At 41.0% G+C, this 13983-nt stretch overlaps 1 protein-coding gene across 3 annotated transcripts in view; it reads left to right on the top strand.

The window, feature by feature from the left end:
* LOC129726868 (trissin receptor) overlaps positions 1–13983 on the top strand; it is a 223055-nt gene that overhangs the window by 190020 nt on the left and 19052 nt on the right. The window lies entirely within an intron of this gene.

A 13983-nucleotide genomic window follows, 5' to 3' on the forward strand; every position in this document is an offset into this window, starting at 1 on the left:
TGTGTAAATTATTCGGATTTTTTTCCAGCTAGCAGCTCTTTTTTTGACACCTGAAAGTCATTTTATCAACCGGACTTGTGGTCGTAACTTTATGATCTCGTTTTGAACGCCACACGAAAATCAGTATTCATTTAAGTTTTTGTTCGCAGTATAATTTTAGAGGCAGCCAAAGAACAGCCAACCAATTTTCATTTCGCGAAGTAAACCATTATATACTATATCGCCAATCTCGTCTGCGAAATTTTCGCCACAAATGTGCCTACTAATGACTCGTCTGCGAAAGCCTTCGTTCATAAAAGGCAAATCCATAACAGCATAAAGATCGTGCCTTTTTTCGGTTTCTGCTTTCTACCTAGAGCTAGCTTATGTATTCCTATTATTTTGATGGGAAATAACACTTCTAAATTGCCGATTTCTGGCCTCATTTTATTGTTATGACCTCGACTCCGTCAACGTCCTTATTGATTGGTTTCTATCCGCCACAATGCTTTTGATTATACCGTGTGTCCTAAATAATAGCAAGAAATCGAGGAAAACAGATGCTTAAAGACAGATTGGTTCGATTATCGGAATGACAAACAAGGATTTTGAGGAGAGCTGAATTTATGCGGATAATTTAATGTCTTGTCTTGATAGCTTAACCCGTTCCCGGTGGGTGATGCCATATGGCATCACCTGACATCTGAACTTCAAATATATACAGTTCACAACTATATTTGAAATTTCGAGCGATGAAACTATTTTATATTCAAGAATAGTTCGATTTTAAATATGAAATTCAGTTTGTGTCAATTGTGCATGTAATTACTGAGTAATAAGAGTTTGAAGGGAAAGGGTTAATGTAAAATAGTATTGTGTTTATGGAAGATTATTGCTGCGAAAGTGATCCTACAGACGGAAGTCTGCGAATTCAAGTCGATTAAAGAATTTTCTACTTTTACAGTGTACAGTACTTTTTTTGCTACAGCTCTACAATGGTGATAATGATGATATTTTATTTACGAATGGGTTTGGGAATAGTTTCCATCACGTCTGCTAATCTTTTCTTTCAAGATTAATGCAGATTTTTTTTGAGTTTTATAACCGAGAAGCCTCCATATGTGCTGTTTACTAATTCAAACCCTAATCCAACATAAACAACAATCAAGCACGATTCTAGCCCGTAATACAATTCAAAATACATCACGTGGCATCGGCTGGACGAATTTTTCCTACACTCACTCGCATCTTGTAAACCGCGTTCATTAATGGGTTCACGAGTGTACGAGTACAGAAAAACGATTCAATGATTTTAGATCGAATTGATGCAGTTTCAATTACGCTGGGGCAATCCGTTCCATTGCTCGAGCAAACCATTCAATCATCCTTCCAATCATCCCCACCATTGCCCATCGAACACGTCCCGAAACCCTGACGGGGCCCCGTGTGTAGCGAAAAATCGGCTAGGCAGAGTAGAATTCTCGATTTATTTTGCCAAACGGACAGGAACTGTCGGCACAGAATGTGATTGGGTGCGTTTGCTACCATCGGAATTTCTTGCTCTTGTAAAGTGGGAAAAGTGCTTTCAATTGCCCGCTTAGATTTATTTTCTCCGGTGGAAGCAAAGCTAAATTGATTTTATCATTGGATATTAATCAGTTTGCAGTGGATGCGAATTTGTTTGCAACGATTTGATTCGCGCGACCGGAAAAATATCGCGCGTATAAGGACTTTTATCGAAGTTTTTCTAACATTTTTTTAATTCGTTTGCACTAAAACTATATTATTCACAGTACTTTAGCAAAGGAATAAAATAATAGAATCTTTTTGAATTTTCACAATAAAATCTAACTCGTGATAGAAATCTCTCACTTCAAAAAACTTACAGAAATGTTCGGTACAAGAAACTACAGCATGGCTGATATAGAACTACTTACGGCCGCTTGTTGTATTTCTTGCATTGTTATATTCAAGAGTGCTCACATGTGAAAAGTTCGAAGCCAACTCCTCCGTTTCAATCATTCTTCAAATACTTAATAGACCATATTACAATATTGGTTAGAGGAATCGTGTTGTCAACACGATTCCGGGAATTTAAAACCGCCATTCACTTGCTATTACCGGGAGAAGTCTAATGAAACAAAAGACGTCAACAGCTAGTGTACGCTTTTTTGCCAAGAAGAGTTCACTAATACAAAAGTAAAGAATGAAAATTATATGAAAAGGGATTTTCTCCTTCAACTACTTATTGTGAAATTTCATTAAAAATTTAAAAGTAATAGTGATTTTAACACTTCAGGAATTCAAACAAAACCAACTAGAAATCTTCTAAGGAACTTTTCCAAGAACATTCTGTCACAAAAATATTCGAACTCAGTTGAACTGGATATCACGGTAAGTGACCTACAATACAGAAACACGGGAGCTTTCACTTTAAACTTCCCGGACGGACAGTCATGATTATCCCTGGGGAAACGAAACTCCTAGCAACCTTCGTCGGAAAGCTAAATGCTTGTTCAACAGGGCTAAAAGCACGACAACTGGGAAGCCTATTGAGCATCCCTTACAAAATATAACGCTGAGGTACGCAAAGCTAAGAGGAGATTCAAAGTTCGATTTTATGAAAACATTTATACTTTGTCTGAGGCAACACAACTGCAAGAAGCGATGTCCAAAAATCATACGAATGGTCTTGGGTAATTGTAAAACGAAGATGGAAGTATGACTGTCACTACCAAAGAAACGTTGGATGTTTTTATGAACATTAATTTTCCTGACTCGATAGTGACCTCCAGGTCGAACGTTAAAGCCTCGGAGCCTCGGATCCAGACGCATGACCCGTGACTCTGAAGTGTTCGCTCGTCGACTGTTCACGGAGAGTTTTATCGATTGGGCACTAAGCGCTTTTAAGCCGATGAACTCACAAGGCATTCTACCAAACATCATGTCCGAACTCATCAGCCTTTTAAGAGCTAGCTTTATTCTGATATAGAAGGCTATTCAGCAAGACTTTGGGACTAAAACTACAATTAGAGCTCTGGTCTTTCATTACGATTGCTCAGCCGCGTATAACCTACTCAGCCATCGCACGGTGACCTAAGGTAAATGAAACAACAGCTCAGGCGAAACTCACCAAAGTTTCACGATTGGCCTGTCTTTCAGTTACCAGTGTCCTGCGCACAACGCCGACTGCCATGCTTACTGCCTCTACATCTCTACGGCTGCTAAGAAATAAAACCTTTAGTAACAACAATCTCAAACTAAACGTTTCATACAGGGTGATTGCGAATCGTCACAAATCGCTCGATGTGGAACAATGGAGGGCCGAGGCTTCCATCGGGCACCTTGTGTTTCTGCCCGTATGGCTCAAAAATCGGATCCCAGACTGGATCAGGGATCTACCAACCAGGCCACAAGCAGAGATATACACAATATACATGCCAAAATCGGAGTCTTTTCAGACAGTCATGCTGCGTTACTGGCGTTAAAGTCTGCCACTCATGTTTCCAGACTAGTTTGGGAGCGCATTGCAACACTCGGGGAACTTTCCCATCTCTACAAAATTATACTACTTTGGGTACTCGGTCACTGCGGAATCGAAAAAAATGAACATGCCCATCAAGGATCTGCTGAGCAATTCATTGAACCTGAACCGTTTCGGGGTATGTCCACATCCACCTTTAATGGTGAAAAAAGTACATGGGAAAAGCTAGAAATAGCATTTCATTGGCAACATGCGTAGGGTTGCAGACAAGCTAAACAGTTTATCTATCCAAGCCTTGCGGTTATCCAAAGATTACTTAGTTAACGCGTACTGAACTATGCATCTTCGGGAGGACTCTTCACTGGACACTCTGCTCTGCTTTTTATCATTTAGATAAATCCGGCAACTTCCCAACCGAAAAGCAAAGTAGATACGCTGAGAGCTCAGCTTCATCGAGTTTCAACTTCTTCGGAAGTTACCTTTCAACTCCATGCCAGGTATGAAGTAACAATCCTAAAACGGTCACTGATTTCATCAACCATGGAGTTCCTACGTAAACGTTAACCGTGCGGCTTCTTTTACTATTGATTCGGTGAAGACGCTTTTTTTAATTAATTATTCGAAAGCCTGCTAGGGAACGAGCTCAAAGGAAAATTTGGACCTAGAGCTCGATAGTAATACAGGTGGACTTCGATATAAAATACCCTCGTTATAACGTACCCTCGATATAGCGTCACTCGATATAAGGTACACTTTATCTCGATATGAAGTAATTTGGTATGGAAACTTCTATAAACAATATATTGGTTATCTTGACAACATCTCTGGTTACTATTGATCGTTCATGCAGTGTCCATAAATCACGTTACACTTAGCGAACAGTAAAAAAAACCGTCCAAAAGATTGAATGTTGATGAAAAAACATGATATAGCGTGGGACGGGAGCGGTAGAGCTGATTAGAAAAAAACTCAACTTAAAGTTTGATCCCTGAAGTATCTGTTTGAAATATTTTAATACAAAATTTTACTAAAAATAGAATCGCAAAAAATGTTTGATGAAATGTTCCAAACCCAGTTTTTTTTAAACCGCACTTGATTACTCCTTGTAGGCCAGCATCGTACCTCGAGATCATCTGTGAGACTCTTGAGCTAGAAATGTTAATTCTTAAAAGTGCATTTTGGTATGTTGGGAAGATTAATCCTAAGCAGCACCTGCAACATATTGTAAAATGCTATTAGTCAATATTTGTTGTTTTAAAATATTTCTAATGGTGCATGCAACTTTTTCGGGCGCTCTAATAAATTTTGGAAGAATTGAGCAACATTTTGTTATTTACGTGTTACACTCTCGTTTTTCAACGCTAGTAATTGCTCAATAGCTTACTGCGATCTGATCCCAACTGCATGTTTCGTAAAGCTTTTAAATTTTCACATGATGTTGCATATTGTTGTTTTATAAATATTTTTTTTTTTTTTTTCAAGAAAGCAACCTAGTGATGAAAATGTGTAGCAACATCGTGTTAAACCATATATTTGCTAAAAATACCACACAGTAAACAGTCATCTTTAAATGTTTATCTGAATAATAAAAAAATATGTTTTCATTATCTTAAATTTTGCATCAATAACATTGCATATTCACTGGGCATGGTTTTCTGAACTGTTTTTTCTCGACACATGCTCATAATTTAGTGAATTTTTATTATAAAATTTATTTTGAAACACTTTCTGAGAGGCACGTCAATAATCACGAAGTAAAAACATTTTTTGCACGATAAATTTTTAATCGCAAGTAAAATTACTTGCCTTTCAGAAATGTAAATAAAGAAAAATTCCAATATATCTGAATGATTCAGATTTTCTACAATGTATGTAGTTAGGGGTACTGGGGGTAAGCCCGGCCCCCTAAGGAAAATGATTCTTTAGCAGCACTTGATGGCGAATATTGTTATTTTTCTTTCACAGAATCATTGCCCAAATTGTTTTCTACAAGATATGAAGGTTTCCAGTGCTTTCAAACTGTTATTTTACAAGGAATAGTGAAGTTTTGAAACTAAGATAAAAATGACGTTTAGCAAGCAGTGCGGGTGAAACCGGCACCCCTTGGGGGTAACACCGGCACCTAAGTTTGTTCATGAATTAACTCGAATTAACTGAACCAATTTGAATTCAGTAACCGCCGAATAGGAAATCTTACATTTCTGTATGTTACTGTTGAATTTGGTTGTTGTCGGTTAGCTGGTTCTGGGCAGATTGCCGGAACAAGTTCTGGTGAACATTATGTATAAACAATGAAACAATTTGATACTCGGCAAGCCTATCATATGGCACTTTAAACCATATTATTAACTAGTTTCATTGAAGTCAGTATCACATTGACCACACGGGAGCATATTTCAAATACCACCGGGAAAGCCGTCAGTTTTGTGACTTGATTCAGTACATTTGGCACCTCTAATAACCCTTGGAATCATTCATAAATCACAGAAGAGCTTGAGTGCATGGTTTAAGTCGATTAATTAATTTATTTATTAGAGAGACATCGGTAATAGATGAGAAATATGTGTCAGTAACATCCAACTAGCCTCAGACCATGTCGGGCTTACACCACTCACTGGGTGACGGTGTTACCCCGACAGCACACATTTTATTAAAAAGAGTATTTCTACAAATTTATCGCTTCAATTTACCTCAGATCTAATTCCTGTGATTGCTAACAATACAGGCAATAAATTGTAGAGCAACGAAAAATTATTTTAGTCTTTTCAAATGAATAAAAGCTTAAGTTCCACTCACGAAAAATTACATCCGTTTAGGCATCTGCTGCAGTAGCGTATGTTTTGTCTATTATTTTGACGTTTGACGTTTCACGGTGGCTTCGATGTGTCTTAAAATGTCTAAAATTTTAAATACCAACACTTCACATATTCCAAAACACAGTTAATTAGCGTTTTCTAGTAAAATCCTAGGGGTGACGGTCTTACCCTCAGTTCCGGGCTCACCCCCAGTACCCCTATATGAAACATCGCGACACAACCACCGATTGCTTTTCGGAGAGTATAGGTCATCAAAAAAAAAAATTCTGCATCTCCTCTCTTTCCCTCCTATGCTACACCGGTTATCGAATCTGTCAATTGCATGTAGGCTCCATCTCTTGCACTTTTTTGGTTGCGGGATGCGAATTTTTACAATTCTTGATTGCTGCATAGAAAGTTGCATTTGCTTCATTACAACAATGTGTGCTGCTTGGGATGTATTTATATATTTTAAATATGAAAACATTTCTAGAACATAGTAGGCCTATAAAATCACATCCGAAAAAGTTAATGGGTATTTTTTTGATTCTGAGACATTTTAAGAATGTCGATGTATAACACCACCTGTAGTGTTCGACATCGGACCGGATAGGGTCCGGTAAAAGTCCGGTCCGGTCCGGTCCGAAGTTCGATCGGACCGGAACCTTCAAAGTCCGATTTTTTTCCGGACCGGACTGGAACGAAGCCATCCGGACTTCGGAAAGGACCGGGTAATGCTTTCCGGACCCGGGAATTTTTTGGTGAAAAAAAAAAAAAATTAATTTAGGCCATAGAACGCAGCAAGGTTTTCATCCTTTTTGATTTTCCTGCTGATTTTATTAAAAGTCAACCCATATGGCCTTGCTCGCCTTTTTAACCTGTGCTTTAATATGCTTTAATTGATCACATGGTTCTTATAAAATTAGAAAGACATTGATTGTTACATTTTTTCTGCTATTTCAATTTTGCTCCTGCTATCACTTCGAAACTAGTGAACAACTGATAGACTCGCACAACTTGTTCTGAGCTTGTGCTTAATTCAAGGTGGTCAGCGAACCGGGGAAACCTTGAAAACCGGGAAAAAGCCGGGAATTCGAAACTGAACCGGGAAAACCGGGAAATTTATCATGTCCATTTTTAACATTATTTTTCATTTACACATGCTTGGGATCTGTTGTATTAGTTCAACGCACTATACATTTTCTGCCATCTCACAAACACTGGAAGGCTCAAGGAACCATTTAGTTGGTCTCGAGGTAAGGTGCTGGAGTAACAAGCCAGTCGCCATACGTTAGAATCTCGGCTAAGAGAGACGACCGTTAGAGTCAATAGGATCCTAGCGCTAGTCCCGTAATTGTTATGTACACTAACAGTTGGCTGCGATTGTTTTTCTGTAATTTGTCTCCCTTCTCATTCGCACTGATTAGGGCTTCAACAGTAAGTGGCGATCAAACATCAAAACAACCACTACTTTACAGGATCAACGTCTAATGTCATTTATGGCTGAGTTTGTTTCAAAGTTATGTACACTGGGGTCGCTTTTTACGCGGTTGGTTGTACCGAATTTAAAAGATAAGATTCGATATATTAATGCTAAACTTATTTGATACCGCGTACAAATAAACTTCCGAATCGAGTAAAAATAATCCGCGATATTGTAAAAATATCCCGTTAAAAAAAAACGCATAAAAACAACCCGCGTAGAAAGCGACCCCAGTGTACCGAATTCTTCACAATTGATGTAAAAATACTCTTTAAAAAGAAACAAGATTTGTTCTTGCGTTACAAATCGCCAACAAAAACCTACAAAGCCCAGGGAAGGTAAAAACTTCAAATTACTAAAAAAAATATTTTGAAGGCCAGAGAAGTCAAGAATGATTCCAATAAAATTTTATATGTCAACTTGAAATAGGCAAAAACTTAACTGTGATAAAAAAATATTTTAAACCTGAAACAATTGATGCCTCCACCAACCACGCTGGATCTGGGTTCGAATCCCAACGCCATAGGTGTCGATGGTTGTGTGGTGACGTTATTCACTCACAATCAACCAAAACTAATCTAGATTCAAGCCTCCGGAGATTTTCTGAGGCGAAAAATCTCTGGGTTCTTCTATCGCATAGGAAAGTGAAGCCGTTGGCACCGGTCCGTTAATCAACGGATCGTTAGTTAAGATTCTAGTTTAAGTCGCCTCCCCGGGTGTCGGTGATTGACATAATAGTGGCAGAAATAGACCATCAGAAAATAAGCAAAAATAAAAAAATCGTAGCCTAACCCATTCCCGGCGTATGATGCCATATGGCATTACCTGAAATTCAAACTTTGATTTGAGTTCAACATTTATACTTGAAAATTAACACGAGGAAACTATTCAGCATCGTTAGAGAGTAGATTGATGCTTAATATGCAATACAGTTTATGTTAATTATGCATTTAGTTGATTAGTAATAAGAGTTTAAAGTTCATTGTTTGAGGTAAAAACTGATTTTTCTCCACCGGTAATCGGTTAAGCTTAAATCCGCTTGAGAAAATGTCTTGAGGCCAGAAATTTCAGGAATTGATTTAAAAGAATTTGCGTTTCAAAAACCAGATGCAACGAAAATAATTTAAAATTCAATTCAAAGTTTGTTGAATAGTATTCTAGAGGCTTAAAATGCAGAGCCTGTCTTTATTTTTTTTCTCAAATTGCTTGCATACTCCTCTAAAATCAGAAAGACATATCTTGCGAATAAAAAAAGGCAAAACTATAAGGGCCATTGCGGAAATTATTCGCCTAAAAAACCTGGAACAATACCACGTAAGGATAACAATGTGTTCGCATACGAATAAACCAGCGCGGCCTGGCTGTCAAACTTATAAACAACCTTGTGCGAAGATCCCTCGGTCATCGAATTTTCGAAGTCATCCCATCAAACTGTCATCGATGCAGAATGCCGATTGTCATTTGTTGACTTCCTTGTTCCGTCAGCTAGAATATTCACCGAGGTATAAATAGCGTTCCAGCACGTGAAATACCCCTCTTCTACTCCGACACGGATGGTATTCAGTACTGTAAATGAGCCCTTGATAGTGCGTTTCCAATCAATACATAAGTTAAAGTTGAATATAAGATTTAAAAATGTAGTTGTAAACTGAAATATATTTAAATTAAGTGAAATTAACCTTCAAAATCAAGAGAAAATTAATGAAATGAAAAGCTAAATAAAACGTGTTACATGAACTGAAATAAAACAAACTTAAAAGTGATCTGTAAAGAAACCAACGCAGCCACATCTGTTGTTATCCGCTGAGATATCGACATCTGGTCCTTCGAACCGGATGGGCCGCGCACTCCGGTCATCTGGAACACCCCTTAATTGCTATCCGTGGATTTGGCCACTACCTGAAGTAGTCCGGCATAAGTTCGAGTTGCTGCTAAAATTTCTAATACAAGGCATATAAATTGCCTTGAGAAGGTGATTATATTTCCAAATCTTCACAACCTGTCACGTTTGTGCTCCGCGTTGCTTTCGATTTCACAGATCGATCTACGTTCTCGCTTACGTTCCGGCCTTCGTCTTACCTCCCGCCATCATGTCTAACGAGCGACGAGTGAAGGCCCTTAAAAATCGAATGAAGAGTCTGCAGACGTCCTTCTTGCTCATCAAAACGTTTGCAGATAACTACCAAGAGGATCAACACGCTCCAGAAGTACCGGTTCGCCTGGAGAACCTGAACAAAGTGTGGACTGACTTCTCTACTGTTCAGTCGGAACTAGAAGCTCTAGATGAAGCCGGTATGGAACAGCATCTGAAGGATCGAGCCACCTACGAATCGGCGTACTACAGGGTTAAAGGCTTTCTCCTGTCCGTAAATAAATCGCCACAGTCGTCTCCGACACCTCCCGCCTCGACTTCTACTTCAAACCAGCAAGGCCCTACGTCATCCCACGTTCGTCTACCAGACATAAAACTTCCGGTTTTCAATGGGAGTCTGGATAATTGGCTGAATTTCCATGACCTCTATATCTCTCTGGTGCACTCATCTAACGATCTGTCCAATATCCAGAAATTTTACTATCTTCGCTCTTCGCTCTCCGGTGATGCTCTTAAACTTGTTCAAACGATTCCCATCACAGCTTTAAATTACCCCGTCGCATAGAATTTATTGGAAGAGCATTATAAGAACAAGCCACGGTTGAAACAGTCGTACCTTAACGCCCTCTTCGAGTTCGCTCCCCTTAAACGCGAGTCGGCAGCAGATTTACACGCCCTGGTCGAAAAGTTCGAGTCAAACGTAAAAGTGCTACAGCAACTAGGAGAGAAAACGGAGTTCTGGGATCTTATTCTCATTCGAATGCTCAGCGTCCGTCTAGATGCCACTACCCGTCGCGATTGGGAAGAATACTCTTCGTCCAAGGACGGTATCTCGTTTAAAGATTTAACAAGCTTTATTCAGCGAAGAGTATCTGTTCTTCAAACACTAAAAGAAAAAAGCGTGGAAACTCCGCCCTCCGTACCGTCGTTAAACCAGCCGAAAAGGTTTCCCCAACGTCCGACTGCCTGTCACACTGTCAGCCAGTTCTCCACTGATCGGAAATGCTGCATCTGCTCTACATGTGTCCTACGTTTTCGAAAATGAGCGTTGAGGACAAAGAAAAGGAGATTCGTCGTCTACAACTATGTAGAAACTGCCTGCGTAAAGGACACGTCGTTCGGGACTGCCAGTCTTCCAGCTCGTGTCGCAAATGCAAAAACCGTCACCATACTCAACTTTGTTCCACTGAACCCGCTATGGCTGCGAGCCAACATCATACAGCGTCGTCGAAGTCAACAGTGAATCTCACTTCTGAAACCCAACCACGAACATCAGCCACAGTGACTGTTAACGAGATTCCCAGCTGCGCCGCTACTGAAACTAACCATACTAGTGTACTTCTCGCCACCGCCGTGGTCCTTTTCGTCGATGATAATGGAACTGAGCATGTAGTTAAAGCACTCCTCGATTCTGGCAGTGAGTGCTGTTTCGTGTCGGAAAGATTTCTCCAAACAGTAAAAATCAAACGCAGAAAGGTTTCCGTCCCTATTTCTGGAATCGGTCAAGCTACCGTCAACGCTAAGTTTGCAGTTCTCCCACAAATCCAATCACGAGTCTGCAATTACTCTACTACAGTTGAATGTTTAGTTTTACCCCGGTTGACATTGGACTTGCCCTCCACCTCCATCGATGCTTCTACTTGGAACATTCCGCCCGGGATCCAGCTTTCTTCAGTCGCAAAGTAATCGATCTAGTTCTAGGGGCAGATGTCTTTTTCGAGGTCTTTAACGTCACGGGTCGAATTCGAATTGGCGATGATCTTCCGCCTCTCATTAATTCTACGTTCGGTTGGGTAGTTTCAGGAAGAATTTCCAGCCCAAAATCTAACAGACCGTTCGTCGCAAATGTTGCTACCATCGGCGATTTGACGCAAATGATGGAACGATTCTGGACTATTGAAGAGGGAAATCCGTCGTCATGCCACTCTGTCGAAGAAGCCGCCTGTGAAACTCACTTCAAAGAAACCGTCTCTCGTAACGAACAAGGACGATACATTGTTCGCTTACCCGTAAAACCTGATGTCTTAGCCCGGCTTGGCGACAACCGTCGCGCCGCATTCCGAATGTTTCGAGCCATGGAAACGCGAATGGCTCAGAATCCGCACCTTCGTGAACAATACGTCGACTTGATGACCGAATACGCCACCTTGGGACATATGAAAAAAGTCGACGACTACGAAACACCGCCCAACCCTTGCTACCATCTTCCGCACCAGGCTGTTATCAGAGAAGAAAGCACGACCACCAAAGTTCGCGTCGTTTATAATGCGTCGTGGAAAACGAGCCAAGGCCCTTCCCTGAACGATGCACTTATGGTGGGGCCCATCGTCCAAGATGATATGAGATCCATCATCATTCGCGGCAGAACTCATCGCGTTATGCTAGTTGCTGATGCTAAACAAATGTTCCGCCAGGTCTTGGTTGATGACCGCGACACCGCTTTGCTGAGAATCCTATGGAGAAACTCACCTGATTTACCACTGGACACGTACGAGCTGAAAACGGTTACCTATGGGACAGCCTGTGCACCTTTTCAAGCTACAAGAGTTTTAATACAGCTGGCCGACGACGAACAACACGACTTTCCAGAAGCTGCTCAAGTCCTGCGCAAGGATTTTTATGTGGATGACCTTTTCTCCGGAGCAGAAAGCATAGAGAAGGCCATCGAACTTCGAGAGCAACTTACCTCACTTCTTGAAAGAGGAGGATTCGTCCTACGTAAATGGGCATCTAACAAACCTGCAGTTCTTCGTGACGTCTCTACTGATAAGCTGGCTCTAGAACCATCAGTAGATCTCTCTCGTGACCAATGCATAAGGACACTCGGATTAAATTGGGAACCTGCCACCGACCACTATCGCTACCGTATCTCATTAACATCTGATCCTGCAGAAATAACTAGCACCAAAAGAAATGTTCTTTCGAAAATTGCCCGACTTTTCGACCCCATTGGACTAGTGGGGCCCGTAATCACGACTGCAAAACTATTCATGCAAGAGCTGTGGACTTTAAAAAATGACGCTGGAGAAATGTGGGGCTGGGATGATCAATTACCAAGGGCCATCAAGGAGCGATGGCTGGCTTACTGCAATCAACTTCCGCGACTGAACGATTTGAAAAACGAGCGATGGGTTCTATGCGAAACTCCGTCGTCGATTGAACTCCATTTCTTCTCAGACGCTTCACAGCATGCATACGGCGCATGTTGCTATTTTCGCTCTGTCGACGCTTACGGCACAATCAAAGTTGCACTACTAACAGCTAAATCTCGCGTTGCCCTTCTTCAGCAGCAGACCATTCCCCGCTTAGAATTGTGTGGCGCCCGCCTAGCTACGGAGCTGTTCCAACAGGTTTACAAATCTCTGAATCATTCTGGCGAAGTCTACTTTTGGGTGGACTCAACAATTGTCCTCAACTGGCTGAAAGCACCTCCTACCACATGGGTCACCTTCGTTGCCAACCGCGTATCAAAAATTCAACAGGTAACGTCACACTGCACTTGGAATCACGTTGCTGGCCAAGTCAACCCCGCGGATTGCATCTCCCGCGGAACAGAAGCAGGAAAAATTCTGAACGACAACCTGTGGTGGCACGGGCCACCATGGTTGCAGCTCGACCCTTGTTTCTGGCCAAACCAATCGACATCTACACAAAACGAGGAGGTTTTTCTTGAAGAACGCCAGGTACCAGTGAATGCAACAGCAGCCGTCACCCCACCTTCATTTATCGATTCGCTAGTGAGCAAGTTTTCGAACTACAATAAACTACTACGCATCATCGCATATTGTCGCCGTTTCGTTCGAAGATACAAACCAACTTCCGAACCGTCTACATCACCAGCACATCCGTTCCTCAGCTCAAAAAAGCTACAAGAAGCCGAAGCCGTCGTCATTCGTCTGGTACAACAACAGTCGTACAATGAGGAATAGATTGCACTGCAAAACTCACGACCAATGCAATCTAAATCCAAACTTCGTGGGTTCAACCCTTTATTGGCAGTGATCAGCTGATGAGAATCGGGGGCCGTCTAACTCAAGCGCCCCAACCTTACGATAGTAAACATCAAATTATTTTACCAGGAAAACACCCACTATCCTCTCTTTTGCTTCGTTCACTACATCACAACCATTTGCACGCCGCCCCTCAGCTA

Source organism: Wyeomyia smithii, chromosome 3 (genome assembly GCF_029784165.1).
Source record: "Wyeomyia smithii strain HCP4-BCI-WySm-NY-G18 chromosome 3, ASM2978416v1, whole genome shotgun sequence".
NCBI lineage: Eukaryota > Metazoa > Arthropoda > Insecta > Diptera > Culicidae > Wyeomyia > Wyeomyia smithii.